General features: G+C 38.9%; 1 protein-coding gene across 3 annotated transcripts in view; it reads right to left on the bottom strand.

Moving 5' to 3' along the window:
- AMMECR1 (AMMECR nuclear protein 1) overlaps window positions 1-26,340 on the bottom strand; it is a 109,062-nt gene that overhangs the window by 58,371 nt on the left and 24,351 nt on the right. The gene's annotated exons all lie outside the window — the stretch shown is intronic.

The raw sequence follows: 26,340 nt of genomic DNA on the forward strand, positions 1-26,340 counted from the left end.
ATCTTCAGCTTGGCCTAGAAAAACGAGTAGGGTTTGGAGAGGTAAAGGGCAAGAGCAAACATTAACAAAGTAATGCTCTGAAACCAGAAAAATTATTTTAATTTTTAGATAAAATTACTGTCAACAAATACAATCTCTCAAGCATCAAATACAATGGCATCAAGAAAGTAATATAGTTTTAAATGAAGTTTAGTACAGTAGACGTTTGGATGCTGCAGCAAACCAGCGACGGCCTGAATTAATGGGTAAGTGTAAAAACAATTCTTTTCTGGTTAGAAGCAACTCTGTATGTCACTTTTTATGAAATAAGTTAATTTACACATTTTAGCACATTGTGTAAAGAGAACTACCCTACAGTTGGGGGTGGTTCATGTTAATTTGAGTATTCACAGTATTATTGGTATAATATAATACATTTCTGCTTTCTAAAAATTTAAATTTTAGGGGAACATACCATATGTCATATATTTCTAATAATATGCTATCGAGTTGGAGAACACATTCTGTATTTAAAGTGCTCTCTAGTTAGCAGTTGGGAGAAAAGATCCTGTTCAAGTACTTCAATCACTCATCTCAAACATTTAAATAACGCCGAATTCTGACAGGTAGCCACAATGGCAGACAGGTTCCCAAATAAACAACGTATACAAAGCAGGGAACAGTACTAAGTACTACCTTCTTCCAAGAACCAAATGCCCAGAGGAAGTGAAAAAAAATGACTTAAGTATAAGGCCAAATTATTATCAATGTTAGTATTCAAGTTTTGGATGACCTACATTAAAGGTACTAAGATAAAAAGCAAACAGAAGATTCCAGGTTTCCTGTTTCCACTCATATGTACCTAAACATCTAATAACCTGAGACAAGATACTGATGCTCCAGTGGGACCATTTCTCTAACTGCTCTTGACTAAGAATTACCAGGAAGACGAGAATTAAACGTTTAACTCATACGAATACTACTATCCTAAAATCCACATATTTTCTTTACAGGTGAATTTCATCTCTTTACTTCTCACTTTGTAATTTGGTAGAGTCACTGTCAGCAACCATTACACAGACAGTAAGATACCAATCTTCTCCCATAACAGCACCTACACAAATCATCTCTACATAACACATCCTTTGGCAGATTCAGAATCAAGTGAATCACACTGTAACGCATATACGAACATGTCTTTAAAATACCATGATGGCTTCTCAACGACACAGAACTAAGTGGTATATTCTCTTCCTCAGTCACTTGAGAAACCTAAAGGTATGAGTGAATTCATTCCCTATCAAAAACCCGAGAAATGAAAGTCATCTAAAAGTGCTTTTACCTGGCACCTGGGTGGCTCAGTCAGTTAAGCAACCTACTCTTGATTTTGGCTCAGGTCATGATCTCATGGTTCCTGGGACTGAGCCCCACGTTGGGCTCTGAGCTGACAGAACAGAGCCTACTTGGAATTCCCTCTCTCTCTTGCCCTCTCTCTCTCTGCCCCTACCCTGCTCACACACTCCCTCTGTCTCTCTCTTTCTCTCGAAATAAAGAAATAAACTTAAAAAATATATTTAAAAGTGCTTTCCCTTCAATTATCTTATTTATCCCACTAAAATATATATGCACATCATTCTTACTATAATCCTCATCTCCTCATTCAAAATTTGAAGGGTAAACAGAAGAAAAATACAAATTAATCACTAGGTTCTGAACTACATTGGAGGGCATTCAAGACACATAGTAGGGGAAGTTATATGTGGTTTCTTATAATGCTATGCTATCGCTGAATTCAAGGGGTAGGGGTGTGAGAGGGTAAGCCAGGTAGCCTGGGAGAAAAGGTACTCCTTTCCATCATCAGCAAGGGCATGAAGATGTAATAGAGCACAGCACTTTGAGGGAACGGAAAGTAGTCTGCGAATCTCGAGAACATGCCATGGTCTCTTTCATATTTAACATTTTATGAATTTTAGGCGCTGCGGACTATTTGCTCTCAAGAGCTCTCTTTACCTCACAACAGGTAACGCAGATGCAGAACTGTCCGTACTTCCCCTGTTCCTTACCTGCCCCGGGGCAACATCCACTCTGGGGGTTGGTATGGTGGGGAAGCATGTGTGTCAACGATGGGAGAGGCTGCTACTTTATAACTGCACTGTGTTTAAGATAGATGCCTGAAGATGGAAGAAACCAGACTTTTGGTAGACAGAATCAAACTATGCCTTCAAAATCTCGGGCTGTAATTTCTCATTTACAAATGCTTATCCGGTGTACTTTATAAGGATCACGTACATGTTCAAGCAAAACAAAACAGCAACAGACCCAGAGACACAGAGGACAAACTGATGGCTGCTAGAAGGAAGGGGGCTGAGGCAGATGAACGAAGCAGGTGAAGGGGGTTACAGGGTACAAGGCTATGTTATGTACACCATAGGGAAGATAGTCAATAATATTGTAATAACTTTGTATGGTGACAGACGCTAACTAGACTTCTTGTGGTGACCATTTCAGAATGCCTGTAAATACTGAATTACTAGGTTGTATACCTGAAGCTAATACAGTATTGTATTATGATTATTCTTCAATGGAGGATTTTTAAAAAGAACACATACATGGGATTAAAATAAACCAAAATACCTACACACAACATCTGATGGGGGAAAGAACTTGGGAAGTAAAGAATTTTCAAGTAGACTGAAACAGAATAAACATCACTGAGCACAAGAGATTGCATCTTGTGTGTGATAATGACTCTGTACAGGGGAATGACGATGGGAACATTCAATCCGTATTACCTAAAAATAGCAACAAAAATTTTTCTTTTCCCAATGCACAGAGGGAATAGGCAATTTCATTCTTAAATGTGTTATTTAAACATGTATGAGTTCCCAAAAGGACGCACCACATCAACATAATCAGAGATAGATCAACGTAGAAAAAGGGATTTGTGCCTGTGGAGAGGAGCTGCTTGGCGACAAGGAAATAAGGAAAACAGTTCAGAGTAAGACAAAGATTGAATGTTTTTGGAAAATACTTTTACCATATGGTTTGAAGCCACCTACATATACTAAAAAAAAATACTACAAACTAGAAGGGGGCTCAAAATGAAATGAAATATTAATGGAAATGTTTATCTGAGAGTAACCAGACAGAGCTTTTTAAGGAATTTTCCTACTTGTGAACATTTTGTACCATTACGTTCTGAGAAACCTTTTGAAGGAAAGTAAACTCTCTCCATTTTTCCAAGTCTACGGACAGGAAAAGGAAGTAACCACCTAATCTAGGTGAATCCTCTCTGCCAACTGGCAGCCAATAATACCATCAGGTCAATAGTAGTGGCTCTCAGGGAAATGTAGTTGCATGGAATGAGCAAAAGTACAGAAAAGCAAGGTAAATCTGAACAGGATACTCCCAGTCCAAACTGCATGCCACTTCCCACATCCCTACTACTGAAGCAGACCAGAACAGATTAGACAGATTTCTGTGGGAGACATACAGCTATGAAAAAGGTATATTTACCTAACAATATTTTACCACAAATCTCCTCCATACCAAGGCAGAAACAGGTGAAAACAAAATAGCCTTAGACATTTGCAAGTCCCCGATCTGGCAATTTTCTCTTCCCTAGAATGAGATTTTTAGTTAGTAATGTTAACAATCTGGTATCGATCCCCACCAGTCTAACGCTACTGACTACAACAGAGTATTTCACAAGGCTATTCGTATTATACACAGATATGGGAAAAGAGAAGCTACCTAGTTATGGTTCTTTTCTTTTGCCATCAAAGAATGCTTGCTTCTCAACTATGCTCAGGTTCTGCTACGCAGTTCAGTAATCCAACTGAAATACTCATAACACCCAACTCAATACCATAATTGCCCCAGAACTTAGGAGCTCATGGGAAAACAGAAATGGTGGAGTCTTCCCTCCACCACCAGGTTAAAACATTTCACTTCCTGTTTCAGCGCAGGGAAGTGACATATCTCATTTACAAGTCATACAAACTACAGATTCAATTTGTAAAAAGGCACTCAATGTGGTTAAATCCTGTATTAGTCTACTTGGGCTGCCATAACAAACTACCACAGACCAGGCGGCTTAAACAATAAAAATTTATTTTCTCATGGTTCTGGGGACTGGAAAGTACAAGATTGAGGTTCCAGAGGGTTCTGTTTCTGGTGAGAGCTCTTGCTGGCCTGCAGAGGACTGTTTTGTACTCACTTGGCCTTTTCTCTGAGCATTCAGAAAGAGTGAGAAGTAGCATCTCTTCTTATAAAGACACTAACCCCATTGGATCAGGGGCCCACCCTTATGACTTCATTTAACCTTAATTATCTCGTTACAGGCCCTATCTCCAAATACCATCAGTGGAGGTTAGGGCTTCAACATACTGATTTTGTGGGGCCACAATTCAGTCCATAGCAACCCCCTACAAGAGCTTGAGCACATAGTTCAAAGTTTATATAATTATCTAAGGTTGTTAGCTGAAAGAAATTTTAAGAGGTTGCCTATTTCCTCTTCATTGTACAGGTGAAAAACAAAAGTGATCCAGGGAGACTAAGTGCAGAGTCACCTTGCTAGTTAGTTGTAAAACCTGGCTAGTACTCCAAATTTTCTTACTCGTGCAGGAAAACAAAACTGTGAGTAGCAAGGCTAGATGTCTTCTAAGATACCGGAGAATAAGAAATTCTTAGGAATATGACAGAGGTAAACATGTAAGCACCAATCTCATTCTCCTCCTTCCAGGAAAGGAGAGATTAGCTAAGATGTCAGGACAAACTAGAAATGCTGGATCAGCCCAGAAACACTAGATACAGTTTACAAGCTTCTATACTATTCCCATTAGAAGCCCATAGCAAAACCTACTATTTTATCTTTGGGGGGTCTCCCAACACCCTTTCTGACTCCCTCTCAACCTTTTTCCTTCATTTTTTTCCTACTGTCTAGCCACCCTGGATCAAAGTCAACTGTTCTATCTAATATCTACAAATTTCTGCCAGGTCAAAATTCCCGCCATATGAAAATTTCCATTTACCACTGGTTAGCAACTACTAAGCTAGGTATTGATCTGTTTAATTCATATTATTTAATAAGGCTTTTAAATGAATGAATGAATCATTAATGAATGAATGAGGCTTAACTCTTCCAGATAATCTGAAATTCAAATTAAGAAACCCTGAAAGGAGAACAGTAGGAGGCAGTAAATGGAGGGGGGGAGGGTGCGGGGAGAAGGTAAGGTTCCAATACATCTTACACTTTTCTCCTCCTCACCAATCCTTTACTGCAGATAAGGAAAAAACACCAAATCATCATTGCAGCCTTATACAATACTCCTCTCTCTCCAACTTCTGTAAATAGCCTGTATCCCGTGGGGCTCAGGAAAATAAGGAGACCCTACATAAACAGACAGCATGGGTTAGTAGAGAAGACCACAAATATCTGAAAATGGGAATCGGGAATTACCAACCTTTCAGTACTTTTCTTTGCCTGGTGTTCCCAGAAATTCTATCATGGCAGCATTATATCCCTCCCTCGTTTTTATAATGCTAATTTAACTGGCAAATGCCAGAGGAAGAGAGACAGCCTGAAGTCTTACAGATGACTGGGAAGGTTGAATGGTGTGTGTGTGTGTGTGTGTGTGTGTGTGTGTGTGTGTGTGTGTGTGTGTCTTATAAATCAAGTGTAATGATCACCAGCAAACAACTAGCCAAATCACAAGCATCCTTTAAGGGATTAGATTGATTCTGCCAAATTCCTACCTGAAAGAACCATTTCTTCCTTTTAGCAAGACCAAATCAATGATTTTCAATAAACATAAAAAAAATTCAGTCTCAGGGGCGCCTGGGTGGCTCAATCGGTTAAGTGTCCGACTTCGGCTGGGGTCATGATCTTGTGGTTCACGGGTTCGAGCCCCGTGTCGGGCTCTGTGCTGACAGCTCAGAGCCTAGAGCCTGCTTTGTGGATTCTGTCTCCCTCTCTCTCTGCCCCTCCCCTGCTCGTACTCTGTCTCTCTCTCTCTCTCAAAAATAAATAAAACATTAAAAAAAAGTTAAAAGAAAAATTCAGTCTCAGACTTGATACATTGAGATAGCCTGTCTTATTTTTTAGGGCCCCAAATTAGATGAGAAGGTCTGCCTGCATTGGAAAAAAAAACACTAAATTTACACATATTTTCTAGTCTTAGTTTATACTGCAGTGAGTATTAAACTTAATATAGGTAGCATCTTAAGGATGAGGCTCATAAACTCATAAAATAAACTTTAAATGACAAATTGCTATAGATTTCCAAAATGAAATAATTTATATTCAGAATTCCTGTTCTGAAGCAATTTGCTCAAAGAGCTTTAAGGGTAGAGACTGTGCCTTTACTATGAAAAGAATTAATTATTTTAATATAAAACAGACCAGGCAAAAAAAGACCTTCTAATGAAGTCTTATGTATTCTAAACTCAATATAAGCAAAACTAAGAGAGCTAGGAGAACTGGATTCAGGGGTTTTAGAATGCTTTGATACAGTCAACTTTTATTTTTTATGCCAATTAAAAACTTTTATGGAACTGTATTTGGTACCAAATGTTTGGTTCCATTTTATAACTTGTATGGTGGGTGGTTAGGGAATACTTAATACTTCAAACAGTGAAAACAACTAAAGGTTTTTTGTTTTGTTTTGTTTTGTTTTGTTTTTCACCTGTATCTTAACTTCCCAGCTGATGATCTAGCTTCTCTACCATCTTGTCTTATCCTCAGAACCCACTCAATTACCAGAAATAGGAAATAAATAGGCTGAAAGATTTAAACACTAATATAAAAAGGGCTGTAAAGTAATCTATCTAGCTCCTTCATTCTAGATTTCCATCTTGTTTCCCATTCCAAGGAGATCCAGTGTAATCTGTCAGGTTCATAAGACCTGCAATAAATCTGTGATGTAGTTGTTTATGAAGTTTTCGGGGTTTAGAAAGGTTAACTGTTTTGATTTCAAGGTCCTTGAATTGGATTACTTGCTCCTTTGAGAGAAAAGAGCTGGAGAGACTCAGCTTATTGTAGCAGGAATTCTGCAAGCCCTTCTCATTTTAGGGGTTAGAAGAAAGGCAGGATCTAGGGGCAGAGCACTCAACTGAGACCATATTTTGTATCAGGGCTGCTTAGGTTGCCTTTACCTTCCCCTGTCCCCTCCCCTCTTTCACCTTGCAGGAAAGAGTTCAACCTTGCAAGAACCTCTATTTTGAAATGCCCAAGAGGGTGAGGGTTTGTTTGTTTTTTTTTTTTTAACATGGAATTGACATCCTCACTTCCAAAGTGCTTTCTAAAAAATCACCTTTATTTCTACTTCCCACCAAAGTAGAACTTCTATACTATAAAAGCACCCATTTCAAATGTAAAATTCAATGAATTTTGACAAATGTGTACATACACATAACCTAAAGTGCAATTAAATTACAGAACATTTCCATCACCCCTAAAAGTTCCCTTGTGCCTCTATGCAATAAATTCCCTCTCCACACTCCTGGACTCTGGCAAACATTAACCTGCTTTCAGTCCCTATAGTTTTGCCTTTTCCATAATTTCATATAAATGGAATAATCCAATATGCACTCTTTTGGGTCTAGCTTCTTCCACTTAAAATAATGCTTTTGACATTCATGCATGTGTTTGGTCCTTTTTATTGCTGAGTAGTATTCCACTGAATAGATATACCACAATTTGGATATGGCTGATGGATATTTGGTTTGCTTACAGTTTGGGGCTATCATATATAAAGCTTCTATGATAATATCTACATTCAAATTTGTGTGGGAACATAAGTTTTCATTCCTCTCAGGTAACTACCTATAAAGAGAATTGCTGGGCTATAAGTAGGTGTATGTTTTACCTTTATAAGAAACGACCAAACTATTTAAACAGCCAAGTGGCTGTACCAATTTCCAGTGGCCATACCAACTACACTTCCTACCAGCATTGTAGGAGTGTGCAAGTTGCTACACATCCTCACCAACACTCGGTATTTTTTGTAATTCAAGTTAATGTGTGAGGGGATATCTCATTGTGGTTTTAATTTGCAATTCTCTGACAACTAAGGATACTGAACATCTCTTCAAATGCTTACTATTAATTCACATATTTTCTTTTGGGAAGTGCTTGTTTAAAACTTCACTGACTCATTTAAAAAAAAATTTAATGTTTATTTCTGAGAGAGAGACAGGTGAGGGGCAGAGAGAGAGGCAGACACAGAATGTGAAGCAGGCTCCAGGCTCGGAGCTGTCAGCGCAGAGCCCAACATGAGGCTTGAACTCATGAGCCACGAGAACATGACCTGAGCTAGAGTCAGGAAGCTTAACTGACTGAGCCACCCAGGCACCCCTGACTCATTTTTAAATTAAATTGGATTGTCTTCTTTTTACAGGAGTTGTAGGTTTTTAAAAAGTATGTTTTGGATACCAAGCTTTATCACAAATGTCTATTACAAACATATTTTCCTCGTCTGTGGTTTGCCGTTTAATTTTCTTAATAGTATCTTTTGAAGAGCACACAATTTTAATTTAGTTTAATTTAATGGATTTTTGTTTATTGGTTCATGTTTTGTGTCTGATAGAGGAATCTTTATCCAAAGGTCATGGAGATTTTATCCTATTCTCTTCTAGAAGTTTGGTAATTTCAGCTTTTACATTTAGGTTTATGATCCATTATGAGTTACTTTTTGTGTATACTGTGAGGTTAATTTTTTAAATTTGTTAATATTTGGTGGTGGATTTTTGTGTGTATAAACATAAGGAATACTGGTCTGTGGTTTTCTTTTCTTGTAATAGCTTTCTCAGTTTTTGATATCATGGTGATGCCAACTTCATAGAATGAGTTGGGAAGAATTTTGTCCTCCTCTATTTTCTACAAGTTTGGTTTGATCCTTAAATATCTGATAGAATTCACATTAAAGTCATTGGAGCTTAGATTTTAATTATGGGATGATTTTTAATTACAAACTCGCCTTCTTTAATAGATAATAAGGCCATTCAGGTTTTCTAGTTCTATTTGAGTCAATTTTGATAATTTGTATCCTTTAAGGAATTCTTCCATTTCATCTAAGTTGTAGAATTTATTGGCATAAACTTATTCACAACATTCCTTTATCCTTTTCATGTCTGTAGGATCTATAGTGATGTCTATTCTTCCCTTCCTGATATTAGTAATTTGTGCTTTTATCTTTTTCGTATCAGTCTAGCTACAGGTTTATCAATTTTATCGATCTTTTCAAACAGCTAGCTATTGGTTTCATGGATTTTTCTCTATTGTTAATATTTTATTTCATTGATTTCTACTCTTCTAATATTTTATTCCTTTTATGGTTTAATTTGCTCCTCATTTTCTTGCTTCTTAAGGTGGACTATTAGATTATTGATTTTAGATCTTATTTTAAAGCTATATATTTCCCCATAAGCACTGTGCAAGCTACATCCTACAAATTTTAATGTTGTGTTTTCATTATCATTCAGTTCAAAATATTTTCTAATTTCTTTTATAATTTCTTCCTTGATCCATGGTTTATTTAGGGTGTACTGTGTAATTTCCTAATATTTGCGAATTTCCCAGCTATCCCTTTGGTAGTGACTTCTCATTTAATTCCATTTTGGTCAGAAAATATACTTTGTATTATTTCAATTTTTCTGAATAGACGGAGGCTTGTTTTATGGCCCAGAATGTGGTCTATTTTAGTAAATGCACTATGTGAATCTGAAAAGAAAATGTATTCTGGTAGTTTTAGCTCCAGTGTTTCATAAATGTCAATTAGGTACAGTTGATTAGGTATAGTAGTGTTGGTCAGGTTTTCTAACTCCTCACTGATTTTTTTTTTTTTTGTCTACATATTCTATCAATTACAGAGTTAAGGGCACTGAAATATCCAAATCTAATTGTAGATTTGTGTATTTATACTTTCAGTTGTATCTTTCTTTTTTTTCCTTCACGTCTTTTGAAGCTTTGTTAGGAGCACACATATTTAGTATTGTGCTGTGTTCTTGATGAACTAACCACTTTACCATGATGAAATGTCCCTCCTTCTCCCTGGTAAAACTGCTTGTCGTGAGGTCTAATTTGTCTTATATTGACACAGTCACTCCAACTTTCTTATAACTAGCATTTGCATATCTTTTTTCCATCTGTTTATTTTTAACCTGTGTCTTTAATCGTAAAGTTGGTTTCTTATAGATAATACATAGTTGGGTCTTGCATTTTGCATAAGTATTTGAACTACTTATATTTAATGTAACTGTGAAATGATTGTGTTTAAGTCTACCATATTTATATTTTTGTTTTTACATTCCCCATCTTTTCCTTGCTCTCCTTTTAACATAAGGACCTTAGCAGCATACTTCCATTTCATTCCTTCCATCCCTTGGGACTATTATCATATCTTTTAGATCTATATACCTTATAAATAAATTCCACAACAGATTATCAATTTTGCTTTAAACAATCACTTAACTTTTAAAGACATTTTAAAATGAGGAAAAAAGTCTTTATTTAATTACCCCACATTTACTGCACTTATTTGGCACTCTTCATTACTCTATAGAGATCCAGATTGCCATCTGGAATCATTTTCCTTCATCCTGGAGAACCTCCCTTAATATTTCTTGTAGTTCAGGTCTGCTGGTGACAATTCTTTCAGTTTTTGTTTGTCTGAAAAAAATATATTTCGCCTTCGTTTCTTTTTGCTTTAATTTTTTATTTTCATTGGAGACAGGAGTTGAGGTTGACAGTACTTTTGTTCTTTTAGCACCTTACAGATGTCCTTCCACTGTCTTCTTGCTTGCATTGTTTCTGATGAGGTATACAGGATCTCTTATCTTTGTTCTCCTGTATGTAATATGTCTCTTTTTTCCTCTTCTTTTCAAATGCTCCCTCTAACACTTGTTTTCAGCACTCAATTATAATAGCCTTAGTGTGGTTTCCTTTGTGGTTACCCCACTTAGAGTTCATTGAGCTTCTTGGATCTGTGGGAGTATTTTAGCCATCATTTCTTCAACTATTTTTTTTATACCTATCCTTCTCTCTCCTTTCCTTCTGGAAATCCAATTACATGTATACTAGTCTACTTGACATTGTCCCACAGTTTGCTGAAACTCTTTTTGTTTTTTTTTCCATCGTCTGTTTTAGATTGGATAAGTTCTATTGTTAGATCTTCAAATTCATTGATCATTTCTTCCAGAGTGCAATCTAATCTGCTATTCATCCAGTGACTTTCTCATTTCATATACTATACTTTTCAGCTTTAGAATTTCTATTTGGTTCTTTATAGGTCTTCAATTTCTTTCCTCATTATATTCAAGCTTTTCTTTCAATTGTTGAACATAGTTTCATAGCGGTTTTAAATTCCTCATCTGCTAATTCTATAACAATCATTTTCAGTTCTGTTACTATTGACTGACTTCTTCCTGATTATGGGTCACATTTTTAGTGCTTCTTGGACTAATAATTTTTGGGATATCTGATATTATAATCATTATATTTTTGAGTGTTTTGATTTTACTGTCTTGCTTCAAAGAAATGAAGTTTGTTTTGTCATGCATCTAAATTATTTGTAGCTAATTATTTTTCAAAGCTTGGCTTGAACTTTTGTTAGTTTGGGTTCCGAGTACTCTTTACTTTAGGGCTAACATTCACCCTATTACTAACGTATGACCTTCCTGGGGTCTCTGTTTAATACTCTGGGTGTTCAACAAGGTCTCCTACCTCTTGCTGTAAGAATTCAAATATTTCTCAGTCCTGTATGAGCTCCAGTAAATTTTCAACTTCCAGCTCCTGAGCAATTGTTTTTTGCCCAGCCCCATGGTGGTTCTCCCAACACATGCACAAATTCATATTCAGCCAAAGATAAAGGGAACATTTATGCAGATTTCTGGAGCTATTTCTGAGCGGGCCCCCACCCCCAGTCCTCTGCTCTACAAATTCCTGCCACCTAGACCTCCCGGAGTTCTATCTCTGTCTCATCAATTCAACAACACTGCAGGCTCTGCTTGGGTTCCCTCTTACAATGCTATGGTCCAGAAACTGCCTGTAGGGAAAAAGCCAGAGTGACTGTAGGGTTCATTTCATTTGTTCCCTTTTTCTCAGTTCTGTGGTACCTGTTGCCCAACATCTGAGAACAGTTGTTTAATATCTTCTGTCCAGTTCCTGGTGGTTTACAGGGTACGTGAGGCAGAAGGGAACAAGTCTTATACCAGTTACAACTTCTTGCACTGAAGTGGAACTCCCAAAGCCTTTTATTGTTTTAATTTTTTTAAATAATGTTTACTTATGAGAGGAGTGTGCACACGTGCGCATGTGAGGAGAGGAGCAGAGAGAGAGGGAGAGGGAGAGGGAGAGGGAGAGGGAGAGGGAGAGGGAGAGAGAGAGGGAGAGGGAGAGGGAGAGGGAGAGGGAGAGGGAGAGAGACAGAAGATCCAAAGCAGGCTTCACGCTGATGTAGCAAAGAGCCCGATGTGGGGCTCCAACTCACGAGCCATGAGATCATGACATGAGCCGAAGTCCAATGCTTAACTGACTAAGCCACCCAGGTGCCCCCGAAGACTTTTAAAACTGAGTCACTTTAAGGGTCAAACTCTGTGATAGGCTTCACATATTAAATGTGGAAAAAAGCCTCCCACAAATAAAGTCCACAGTAAACAGGAAAATGGATTGGGAAGCAGAAAGTAAAAGGGACAGATCTCTTCAGCTATGACAGGTGGTGAACTCTTTAGAAGAATATGAAGTGACTCAACCAATTTCAGGGGCAACGCACTGCTCGGAACCAAAAGGTTACAGATGTCAATCTTAAAAAATATCAACTCAAGAGCTCTAAAATCCAGAGTAATGAAATAAAAAAAAAATCAAGGCAGTCAGGTTGAAACTGAACTTGACGCAAGTGTCAGTTAACAGTCACACTGGTATTTCTAAGTCGATGCCAAAAATAGCTTGCTCCTCTTATTCTCCCTCCATACAGGTTAAAATGGAAAAAAAAAAAGTAAATGCAATTTGAACAGCCTTATTTACAACACCTAAAAAGTCTTGAGGAAGTTTTTAATAATCACGAATGATGTCTGATGTATGTTTGTTTTGTTATTGCTATATTCACAGGGCTATTTTTTCAGCTATGATGATTTAAACAATTTAGTGGCACAGCTATTTACCTCACTACTGTACTAGATAACACCAAGTTTATCATAGTCTTAACAGTACAACTCTTGCAATCACAGAGCCATATCTATAGAAGGGCAGTCACCTAGGAACAAGGAACTCAAATACGCCAACTTCTTTTATGGTAGAGCAAACAGAAAAATCATGTGGTGTGTGCCATGAAATTACATCAAAAATTATTTTAAAACCAACACATCAGGCAACATCATGATAGCTCGATGTTCAGAAAGGAAATCGAGGCAGCTTCTAGTTTGGGAGGTGCAAAATAACAGAAGGTTTCACAGAAAATTAGGATAGTAGTACGGGAGCCAGGGCAGAGCCTGTGAGAGAAAAAGCAAAATCCATGAATGGCACTGGCTGAGAAACCGAGGTAACAAGGTAGCGAAATGAGAAGAATAATTGTTGACCTTCTTGCCTTACACTTCTCTTTAGGTAGTCCTATAGAACTGCCTACTTCAAAGCCTAGAACTTTGTAAACAAATGAAACAGAAGCTAAACAAAGGGACCAAACTCCCTGGGAAGATAAGAAGGAACACAGCAGCCCTACCAAAGAGCGCCAGTACAACAACTTCCTCTGTATATTTAAATACTCTGGTTTAAAAAGCCTCCAGCTGAACTTCTAGGTACATGGAAGACTACAGATTAGCCAAAGGTGGTGCACAGGGTCTGGAAGTGATGGTGACCTACTCAGCCTCATTACAGCAATACAAGAAAGAAAGATTTGCCACCTGCATGAGCCACTGAACATGCTCATCTCTGAAAGCTAATTTTTTCCCCTTGAGCCTACCTAGTCCTCTTCTTTAAAACCAGCAAAAATACCCCAAGCCTTTGCTTTTCAGATAAATATGACAGATATAAAGTATTTTATTCGAGCTGTCTCTACTTCCAGATCTAAAAATCACCTATGGAACCTCACGCTCAATCCAGTGTTTCTATATAGCTGTAGAACCAAAGACCAGGGAAAATGTAATTTCTCATCGGGCTTACCTCTCCCACCCCTTCTTGACATTAAACACTAACCAAATTTCCAGTTAAAGATGCAGATCTCTGGACTCTACATGTCTCCACTGATTACTGCTAGACTGATGAAAAATCTTTTTATCTGAAAACAGTTCTCCAGTGACCAGCTTAATGCTTTCAAACTCGCCCAGCGTCTTTCCTCATTCTGCCAATGTAAACATGCCACAGAAGCACCTCTTCTTTAAAGAAATGAAACCGAGGGGCGCCTGGGTGGTTCAGTCGGTTAAGCAACCGACTTTGGCTCAGGTCATGATCTCACAGTCCGTGAGGGTCCGTGAGGGTCCATGAGTTCAAGCCCTGCGTTGGGCTCTGTGCTGACAGCTCAGAACCTGGAGCCTGCTTTGGATTCTGTGTCTCCCTCTCTCTCTGCCCACCCCCACCCCCCCGCCGTTCATGCTCTGTCTCTGTCTCAAAAATAAACAAACATTAAAAAAATTTTTTTTAATTTAAAGAAATGAAACCGAGCAATGGCAACATTATTGTAATTAGCTATAAGGAACAGTTAATCACTTAAATCCAAGTTATCTATAGGAATACATTTCTCATTTTGTAGCGTACAACAAAATTGCCGAATGACTGTTCTACTTATAATAAAATAGTTCTCATATGGACTACAAAATTACATAATATACGTGCCTAGCCCAATGCATGATTCCCTAAAAGGCAGGTCTCCTTTCACCCCAAATATGAGAGGATCAATTTGAATTAGAGACATCCAGGGGCACCTGGGTGGCTCAGTCGATTAAGACTCTGACTTCGGCTCAGGTCATGATCTCGCGGTTTGTGAGTTCGAGCCCGGCATCAGGTTCTGTGCTGACCACTCGGAGCCTGGAGCCTGCTTCAAATTCTGTGTCTCCTTCTCTTCTGCCCCTCCCCGACTTGTGCTCTGTTTCTCTATCAAAAATAAACATTAAAAAAAATCTTTATGAATTAGAGACATCTGGATTATAGAGTTTCCAATGAAACAAATGTAGTTTTATTACTTCCGGGTAGCTCCTACTTAACCGCCCATCCCCTCCTTCTCTAAGGTGGTGTTTAATAAGGAAGGTAAATAATTCAACCAATGAGAATAACTGTTAATGAGTACATCAACTATCTGTATGTGAATGGAAGTTCTTTTATACCTAGAACAAAGCCAACCTTCATTCCATCCAGCCCACATGAACGATCATCAATTCCAAATATGGAAAAGGAAAATGTGATTGCAAGACAAATCAATAAGATTTCTATGGAGCTTGGGGCGCTTGGGTGGCGCAGTCGGTTAAGCGTCCGACTTCAGCCAGGTCACGATCTCGCGGTCCGTGAGTTCGAGCCCCGCGTCGGGCTCTGGGCTGATGGCTCGGAGCCTGGAGCCTGTTTCCGATTCTGTGTCTCCCTCTCTCTCTGCCCCTCCCCCGTTCATGCTCTGTCTCTCTCTGTCCCAAAAATAAATAAAAAACGTTGAAAAAAAAATTAAAAAAAAAGATTTCTATGGAGCTTTAAAAAATAATTTCAAAGCATAACAGGAAAACGAACTCTGACTACCTACGAATGAGACAATTAGATTAAAATTTTTAAATCACAACTGTATAAAGGAATAAAAGCCAGATAAAAAGCAGTATTTTGCAAGTGATCATGACAATATGTATGTGGTTATATATGTGTGCGGGCGAACACACACACACACACACACACACACACACACACACTACTAAAAATAGCTAACTTTTACCAAGCATTTATTATGTGGCAGGTCTTTCTCAAGTGTTTACATGTGAGAATTCTTTGAAATCCCTCCCACAACCCTATGAGGAAGATACTAGTATTACCCTCCATTTTACAGATAAACTGGGGATCAGAGGGGGCAATTAACTTGTCAGTAGTTCCGTAGCTACTAAGTGGTGGGGTCAGGATTTGGAGCCTGGTATTGTGGTGTGGCCCCAGGGCCACCTCTGTTTATCACATTCTATGAATGTGTGTGTATTGTTTGATATAAACCACCTGAAAAATAGTATTCCAACTGGGAACTGAATTACTGGCTTTAAAGAGGAACACCTGGAAACTAGCACAAGCATAAATAAAATTGTTGACACTGTGTATACCATAAAAATTAAAAGAAACAGAAGGTTCAAACATGAAACACTAGAAAGAAGAACTGCTGTAAAGATGAAAATCTGCAAAGAATTATGTCATGATCATATAAATGGACTGGGTATTAAAAGAAAGCATCCCACTGAAAGGATCAAAACACTTCTATAACATTTTTTAATTACTACAAATGTAAGGCATGTTCACTATAAGAACATGTTGAAGAATATGGAAAAGTAGAAAGGAGAAAATAAAAATCACACATAATCTCAAACCCAAAGAAAATGAAAATTTACATTTCCTGATAGTCATTTTCTATGAAAATGGGTTCACATAGCTAATGCCATACTGTATATTTTTGGATAGTTTGTTTTTCAACTGAATTGCATGAACATTATCTTACATGCTTAAGATTCCTCAAAAATATTTTAATGGTTCCATGATATTTCATCATATGGGTGTACCATAATCTAGACAATCATTTCCTTCTTGTTAAGACTGTAGGGAACATCTCTGTGCATTAAAGTTTATCCAGATCTTAGATTTATTAAGGATAAGGTGTTTTTTTTTTAAGAACGTAATTACCAGATCAAAGTGTATGAACATTTTTTAAAGCTCTTGATGCATTTTATCAAATTGCTTTCCAGAACGACAGTGCCACTTAAAAAAATTTTGACTTCATTGAGTTAAAACTTCAAGAATATTTATTTACAACCAGCATTTATGAATCATTTTAATTGGTGGCAGCTGCTTTAAATGTTCTCATTGTTAAACCAGTAAAACACCACAATGGAAACAGACTGTCTTAATTTAGGGTCAAACGGCAGTTATAGTTTAAAAATTAAACTCAAGTATATTTGCCTCATGGTAAGAATGGCCTCCTTCCAACTTGCAGACTCCCTGTTCTTCAAAACTTTTGAAACACTTATGTCCAAAAAAACCCCCAAAAACGTATTCTACAGTCTTATGCCATAAAACAAGAAGCATCTGAGGAGGCTGCTTTTTTATACCGTTTTCTTCTTTTTTTTTTCTTTTTTTTAACGTTTATTTTTCATAGACAGAGACAGAGCACAAGTGGGGGAAGGGGCAAAGAGAGAGGGAGACACAGAATCTGAAGCAGGCTCCAGGCTCCAAGCTGTCAGCACAGAGCCTTGATGCGGGGCTCAAACTCACAAACTGTGAGATCATGACCTGAGGCAAAATCAGATGCTTAACTGACTGAGCCACCCAGGTGCCCCTATACTGTGTTTGCTTAAACAGAGCATAGTTGAAAAATATTTAAAAATCTATCTATTTTCAATGTTTTCATGTAACACCCTATAAAGGCAAAACATTATGTTTAAAAAATAAAAGATGAACACAACTCTCAAAGTGTTTGTTGTGAGACTGCTTCTCCCGGAGGTGTTTTATACCTCAATGGCCTTCCTCTACCATCTGTCTTTAAGTACTTGGCCATGTGCTTACAGTCCAGCTCTACCAGGGTTACTCACAACCATACACAAAAGCAAGGTCTTAGTCCGAAGAATGAAAAGGAGAAACTGCTAAGGGGCGTCAGAGGCAATATTCCTTTCTGAGGCCATTTTCCAAATAACTGATTCTTTCAGGCAGTCTACCGGGGTCACTGGTAACTATTACAATCTCATGGTTTGAGCAAAAATTTTAAGGTGTTTTCTTTTTCTTCACAGTGCATGCCACTATTTGTTTCCTGTTGACCTACTAGACTGTAAGCTCCAAGGGGGCAGTTTGTCTTTTGCATGGCTGTATCCCTAGCCCCTGGCACACAGTAAGGGCTAAATATATGTTTGGTGAATCAAGGAAATAATTTAAAAGATCTAATGAGGATCACACTAAAAGGGACTGTTGTTGTGGGTCTGAGCCCCACAAATATTGTTTTTAAGTGTGTCGTGGGCCTCTAACTGTGACACACAGAATTGATATCAAAGGCATGAACAGCTTTCTTGGGCCTCTACATAGAGTTTAAAACTCATACTTTAGAGAGAAATCGTAGGAAGATAAATGTCTCAGGGATAAACTCAGGAGGAAACCTAAGACATGTTTTATTCTTAGAATTCTAGTGATCGGATAAATCATGTACTAGGACCTCAGAGTTCCAATCAGTGTGGTATAATAGGATAAAAGTGCTGGAAGAGGGTGGGGAGGGCATAGAAATAGTGATGGGATGTCCAAAGACACAGGGCTGAGGCTCAACTCCACCATCCATTAATCTAAAGGCCTGGAAGGACTCATCCAATTCCCTCAGCTTTAGACAAGGATATGCAACATAGGGACGAGTGTGCTGTCTGCTTGATGGACTGCCACGGGAATCCAAAGACACTAGCCCTGTAAAAGGTCCTGAAGCTGCCAAGTATGATAATGCTGTAACAATAAAGGTATAATTATTGTTATCATTTTGACCAATGAGACCTCTATTAAGTAGCCCCTCAATAACTGTTAAATCCCTTCTTTGGATACCTAGGAGAGGCAGGGATCCTTGAGTATTATAATTTAGTGTGATAATTTGCTATAGTAAGTATTATAATTTCACAGGTGGCTCGTGAATGGACTCCATTTCTCGGGAAATGTGAGATTCTGGTGCTGACAGGTGCACCATGAGGGACTGCGCCTTGCTCAGTCAAGTGGTTCAGGACTTTAAGAACATTTAGGAGGGAAGTAAGAGCCGACATGCAGGGAGAGCATACTAGGGGCAAACAGGAATAAAACAGCATTTTACTCTTCACAAGGACACTGTTTTCAACAGGCATTTACAGATGAGAAAACAGGCTGAGAGGCTGGTTTACTTAAGCCTAAGACACTGCTAGAATGGGGCGGACCTGACATTATCACCCAGGGCTATCTGACTCCAAAGCCACAGAAAAGGTTTATCGTCTTCAGATAAAAGTGAGCTTATGCACCATTTCCTTTTTGTGTTATTTCAGTCATTCTTGTGGTTGATATATGGGCTAACAAAAAAATGCTGCTCCACTCTATACCATCAGGAACCAGATAAACAGTAAGAAAGTCTGAAGACGCAGGGAAAGGGTGATTCTCGATCTGGGGAGAAGTAGTTACATCTGGCCCCTAGGTGCAGGTGGGTATTCCTGCACTGGATGACTGTTTTAAAAGATTTCTTAGGTAAACTCAGGATGTCCTCAGCAACCAGAAAAGTCAATTTCCAGTATTCCCCATATGATAAACAACCTCGGGTTCAGGGATTTTATAGAGAGGTGACTAAGGAAGTCTGTTATCCCCAAAAAAATGCTCTGCCTGAAAATACGCACAGAAATACCTGGTAAGAGTCCCTTTACTTCTATAGGAACAGAATACCAGAGGAAATGTTTAATCAAAACAGAGCAAAACTGGACATCAAGGAAATGGTTCCAGAGGCAGAAGGTTCTAAGCAAAAGCTAGTTAAATCTTGGGGAACCTGGGTGGCTCAGTTAAGCATCTGACTTCGGCTCAGGTCATGATCTTGTGTTTGTGGGTTTGAGCCCCACATCGGGCTCTGTGCTGACAGCTCAGAGCCAGGAGACTGCTCTGTGTCTCCCTCTCTCTCTGCCTCCCCCACTCCTCAAAAATAAATAAAAACATTAAAAAAAAAAAAAAAAAGCTAGTTAAAAATTGACAGGGCATATCCAGAGCAAAAAACAAAACAAAAACACACAAAAAACACAAAAAACAAACACACACACACACACACACACACACACACACACACACACACACAAAACAAAACAAAACATGGTAAATCATCCAATTTCAGGGCTAAAAATCTAGAGCAAGAGATAAGGAGAGCTGGGAGCATAGTCATGGTCAAATGCCTAGAATTTTTCCAGGTTTGGTCAACAACTAGAAGCAAGGTTTGGTTTTGTGTTGCTCTGTTAGCCTTTTGGAAAGCAGAAAGCATCCTCTTAGACCACAAGAATCTGGGAGTTCTCTTTAAAGAAACCCAGCATCGGGGTAGCGAGGGAGTTGTGTGGATTCCTATACTGCCACTCCTTTCCGAGCAAATCTGCCAACTGGCAAATAAGGCAGAATCCTAAAATGTCACTAATTGTTACAAGGTGAAGGCAGTGACCATGAATGGTAGGTTCACAGGCCCAATCCTTGGTATATATTCTTCCCAAGCCATCGGATACCAAGGAATGTGACCTAGGTGGAGCCAGAAGACAAAATTAGCCTACCCTTCAAATTCCTCTGACCCCTGTATCTTTATTGGGTGTTGGTGGGGGGAGGCTGAGGTGAAGAGGAGGGAAACAGTCATAGAGCAAGTATGGAATCGAGCTTGAGCAAGGCCACAGAAAGTGCCCAAGGAATGCACTGCCCAGAGGTCAGTCTGGAATTCGTGGGGTTCTCCCAGGGTGGTCATCACCAGTGCCAGCAAGAGGTTGGAGCTGAGAAAACCAATGCTGAAAGCCATAGCAAACTCTTCACATCCTTTAAGTCTTAGACTAAACAGCATTTTCTCAAAATGACTTTCTCACAACCTATGTAAAGTAGAGGAGAGCAACTCTGTTACTGTGTTGAACCCGGTTTACTTACCCCCAATAAAATTAGTCATCTGTTTCCCCCACTAGACTATAAGCCTAATGAGAACAAAGACCCTGTCTGCCATTTCTGTTATTATATTCCCAGTGCTTAGCACAGTGCCTAGGACAGAGTAAATGCCAAATAATAATTTGTTTAATAAAAAGCAGCCTATTACAATGATACTCTAAGTGTGTTCCCTGGACCTCCAGCATTGAGGTCACCTGGGAACTAGCTGGAGGTTCCAATTCTCAGGCCCCACCCCAGACTTACTGAATCAGGAGCTCTGGGAGTGAGGCCAGCAATCTGCATTTTTACAAGCCATCCAGGTGATTTTTGTGCATGCTCAAGTTTGAGGACCACTGCTATATAAGAAGAATGTATAAAAATTCAACTATCAAGAGTACAGAAATATACATTTCCTGGTAGTGGGAAGTATAAAGGTAGAGGTTCTTTTCTAACATGGGGTTGGAATGCTTGACCAGGTCATCCACAATTCTGAGTCTGGTATGCACACAACTAATATTTTATCTGGAATGTAGCAAGGATTTCCAAATAGAGGCTACTAAGGAGAGATCTTGTACAGCTTACTTAACTTCTCTAAGCATGTTTCCTTATCTGTGAGGAAGGACTAATGCCATCCTCACAGGTTGTAAGGATAAAGTGAGATTAAAAAAAAAATACTCAAGTTCTAGTACACAGTAAACACTCAATAAATGGCAGTGGTGCTTCTTCTTACTCAATCTGTTTTGGAGGCCTGTGAAGATGAGCATCTCCCAGGCACAGTTTTCAACCTCCAAGAATGCCCTGGAAAGAATGAAAAGCGTGTTATTTCCCCAAAGGGTAGCACCCAAATGCTACAATACAAGTAGCTTCGTGAGAGTGTAAGGATACACCACTTGCTGGACTCCAGAGGAAAGAGAGTCCACAGGGAAAGAGGTAAATTAACTCCTGAAGGGTTAAAGTAAGGGAAGGAAGCAAGATGGGAACAGAACTAGCAACTGCTAGCAGTGGGTGAAAACCGCTGGCGGTAAAAATGATAGAGCTGAAAGAACAAGATTATGCTGTGATGGACTCTTCTCATTTGGCAAGAAGGAAGTCCTTATACGTCTGGCATCTATATTTTTCACACGAAAAATTGGTACAGTCTAATGAATATGACCATACTTATGGACACAATGGGCCAAACTGAAATCAGGGCTGCCCCAGGAAATCCAGAATATATAGGTAACTGTCTGGAAATGGTCTATTTTTAAAAGAACCCAATACCCGTATGGCTCAAGAACTGCACAGAATTTCACAATACCCTCATACAGTCTCTGGTTATGACTCACCCTGAATGATGAAGGCTGTATGGGCACATGACCCCTAAAAACTTAGAAGCATGTATGAGAAGTTACTTAGGGTCATCTTTTCTTTCTTTCCATTCTACCAGATCCTTTGGGTTTTATAAATTCATTGGCCAAAATCTGGAGACCTTAGTAAAAGATCATCAGGTTTATCTCAAGTATCCTAGAAAAGCTACTAGTGTATTTTAATACCAGTTCAAGAGTTCTGTTTGGAATATTTCATTGTCTTTGATGGTAAGAAGGGATACAAGGCCCTTCAGTACTGAATCATGTTCATGAGTTAGCAGTTTCTTGAGATCCAAATGGATAGCCAAGCAGCATTTTAGAACCATTGGTTATAAAAACAGGGCTGGTTAGAAAAGTCAAGGGCCTCACTGTCAGTGATTCCCTCAATTGTGAGACCTGCTGCTTTCAAGTCAGTCACAGGTAGGTGAGTTTGAACAATCTACCTTTTTGTGAAAGTAGCAGGTTTAAGAAAGATAAGAGAATTCTATCTACTAGAATTTCCAAGTAGGATGTCAAAAGAGGGGGATGAAGGATAAGCCACCTCTTCCTGTTCTGTCAATTTTCCTTCTGGGAATGCTCTTCCCACATAGAAATCAAAATGCAGAGACACCCTAACTGTGCAGGCATCTGATGTGCCTGAGACTGAGGAGGCCTTGTTGTACCAGAGGATCTTCCACTTCAGCAAAATGGCTATGTCTGCGGACCTAGCCGAGTAAGAATTTCAAATCGTTCTGGTTTCCTCTCCAACCCTGGAAAAGAGAGGCCACCTTGTTGTTGGGAGTTGGAAAGAACACAAACGACCATCAATTAGCAGGACTAGATCTAATTTCAATCTGGAGCCGGTTACACCTCCTTAGGTAACCCAGGGCTCCATGGTTTCCTGAGTACCATCCTTCTGAGGAAGAAATTAGCATGTATACTGCTGCTCAGAATTCCTCCCCTCAACCAGTTCTTGTATCTTGATCTTCCAAGTTACTAGTCTACCTGACACTGTGTAGTACAGGTTAGGGCTGGGTATACTATGCCCTTGAAGGACAGAGTCTGTTGTCTGGAGGCACGTCAGAATTAGGTTTTTGGGGCATACAGTTGTCTGGATTAAGGGAGACTACAAAGAAAGCTAAGAGGTTTTCCTTGCCCCATTCTTTCTCAACAGAAGGTGGGGGCCATCCCACAGGGAGAAGCAAGATAAGAAGCCAAAGTACACTTGATAGGGTCAATTTAGTGCAACAAACCATTATGAAGCACCTTCTCTACTATATGCTATGCACTAGGGATCAGAAATGAAAAAGACCAACCCGACTCGTCAGAAGCTTAGAGTTTGTTAAGTGAAGGAGAGAAACACATAAATAGAATTTAATATAAAACAGCAAATGATAAGAAATAGCTATGAATGAGAAGTGATGGGGCACAGAAGAAGGCCACTTAATGTGGAAGTTCAGGGAAGCAAGAAAGTATTGGACCATGATGGGGGAAATTACTTTAGCTCAAGATCTGTGACTTGTAGCCACCAGATAGTACACATCAAAGGTAGAGTAAAAGGAAGGGAGAAGGCTAGAAAGCTCCTGGTCAGGGCTGAAGGAGCACCACTGCTTCTGGACTTCTTTAGTTGACGAAGATTCTGACAGCGGGGAGACTTCTCGCAGCACAATGCCCACTCACCCATCCATCTGTACATATACCCTTACAAAAGACTTTTTGATTTGGTGGAGAAACGGGAAAGAAGAGTGGGTGTAAAACACTCAGCAGGGTGTATGCCACAGAAATGCCCAGCAAACATCACTGTTCTTGATTTCTCCTCCCAAGCTCTACCAGAATTTCAGGAATCAGATTGTGCACTCTCAGGAGTTGAGAGAAAACTAGAGATCTCCAAAGTATAGCTGGAGGAAAAAATACAGACCTTACTCTTCAGGGCCTCAACAGTGTATGGCTGACAGAACTCTTCAAAATCCATTGGGCAATGGCATTGCCCTTCTCTTTGGATGAACAGTGTGAGCCTAACATGAACCTCTAGATCACCACCCACGTTATTCAGTAAAAAGCCAACCTATACCATTTCATTCCTGCACCACTATTTGCACCTACTCTTTCATCTCAAACCTAACTTCACAGCAAATCTTTACGTAAACCAGAGTCCTCTCTAAGCTAACCTACTCCAATCTTCTCTTCAACAATGAGTCTGTTTTCAAATGTGACCATTCTTTCACTCTGGTTCAACCACACAACTCCTATGCCTGTATTTCCCAAAAAGTCAAAAAAATCAAGTCAAAATGAATGAACAGATGCTTTAATTCCAAGCCTCCCCCCACCCACCTATGATTCAAGATTTCTCAAACATCTTCATTTCCTGATAGTTCCCAGAACAAAACTACTCAATCAACTCTGTTTATGATCTTCACCGATTAGAATAGGTAGTCCATTGCCCCCAAATAAAATTCCACATCCCTATGATTTCAAACATAATTCAAAATCTTCAGTGAATTGGGGGCACCTGAGTGGCTCAGTCGGTAGAGTGAGTACCTGACTCTTGATCTCAGGGTCATGAGTTTAAGCCCCACACTGGGAGTGAAGCCTACTTAAAAAAACAAACAAACAAACAAAAAAAAAAAAACCACACCTGTGAATTCAAAATCCTTCCCTAATAAGTCAGTCCATCAACTTCAGTATGACTAATATGCCTCCGCCATTCTCACGTATAATCATGAATACCCAACTCCCAAATATCCACATGTGACCATATCCCTTCTTTTCACATACTGGCTTAGGATATGCCCACTGCAGTAAATGTGCTAGATGGAGCATGACAGGGAAGGGACATATAGACAGCTTACAAAAAATGTGGGAAAAAGTCAAGAAAAAGGGGCAACGAAGTCACTATTTTGCACTATTTGCATTAAAGTCCCTTTCAGAAGCAGGGATAATGAGGGGTGATTACATATATATGTAAAATGTAATTACGTCCATTTATATTAAAAGTTGAAATATACCCCCTAGCCACGGAAATAGCCACCTGCTTAGGCGAAAAGCAAGTTGGTAAATTATTATAAGTATACTAGTAGTTTATAGGCCAAGATTAATATGAAATGTGTGTGCGCATAAACACACATACTTACAAGGTAAACGTGCCCATCCTGTTCATCCCTGTAAGAAGTCTTGCCAAACCAAGCTATTCTTTATACTCCTATTAGTCTGCAGTAAATTGTCAAATACACAGATGGCACTCAAGTGGTGGCTGACAGTGATCTTCAATACTAGCTGAATGGGAACCTATCCAGCCACGTGCAGTAGGAAATTAATCTTTAATCACAAAAACACTCAAGAAAAGGATCCTGCATGTTACAGCATTCTTATAATTGTACTGGAAGATATACTGTAATTTACTTAGTATAGCCAAGAATTTATAGAACCATGATTCAGAGTTGCACACAATCTGATTTTAGCACTAAAGCTGAAAATTAAAACCTACTGGAATCAATCCAACTTGCTTTATTTCCTGGAATACAGGTAAAAACCCAGTATAGTTAACGTCAGGATAACAGAGCGTCTAAATAACAATGCTCTTTCTCATAATGAACGCACAGTAGTTTGTTGATTCAGTTACACAAAAAATTATTTACAGCAAATCAAGGCAAACCAATGTTTTCTTCAATTATCTTCCAGTAACAGTCACTCCCTGTAATGAAGAAATATTTATGTGCTGCTGGCAAAGCAGTTGATAATTCTCTCAGTTGATAGTTCTCTCAGTTGATAATTTGCTGTGAACTTCAGATCTGAAGACATTCCCCTCCCCAGTTTTATTTGGCACACCCCCAAGGCTTACCTCCCTAAATTTATACACAAGCAAACATAACTACGATAGATGTCAAGTCCATTTATTGCCTATGCCATGGACATAATCTTCAGAATCCAGTGATTCCGCAAATACTGTTATCTATTTTAACTTGTCACTTGTTGAAGGTTTATGCCAATTAGGTTGTATGGCTGGTCTGCTGATTTTATTTAGTTACACTGTTTATATAAAGTCTACACAATAGAAGATGATTTAAAAATACATTTCCATTCTTCTTTGTGTGTTCATAGAAGCACTGATATGTACACGTATGGCTCCAATGATGGAAGTTTTAATGAAATATTAATGTAATTAACATTGCCTGAAATATTTCTGGCACTTAACAGTAATGAAAAGGCCAGTGGTGAAAACAGGCGATTTTCATTCTAAACCAATGGCATAGG

The sequence above is a fragment of the Panthera tigris genome, chromosome X, assembly GCF_018350195.1.
Source record: "Panthera tigris isolate Pti1 chromosome X, P.tigris_Pti1_mat1.1, whole genome shotgun sequence".
Taxonomy (NCBI): Eukaryota; Metazoa; Chordata; class Mammalia; order Carnivora; family Felidae; genus Panthera; species Panthera tigris.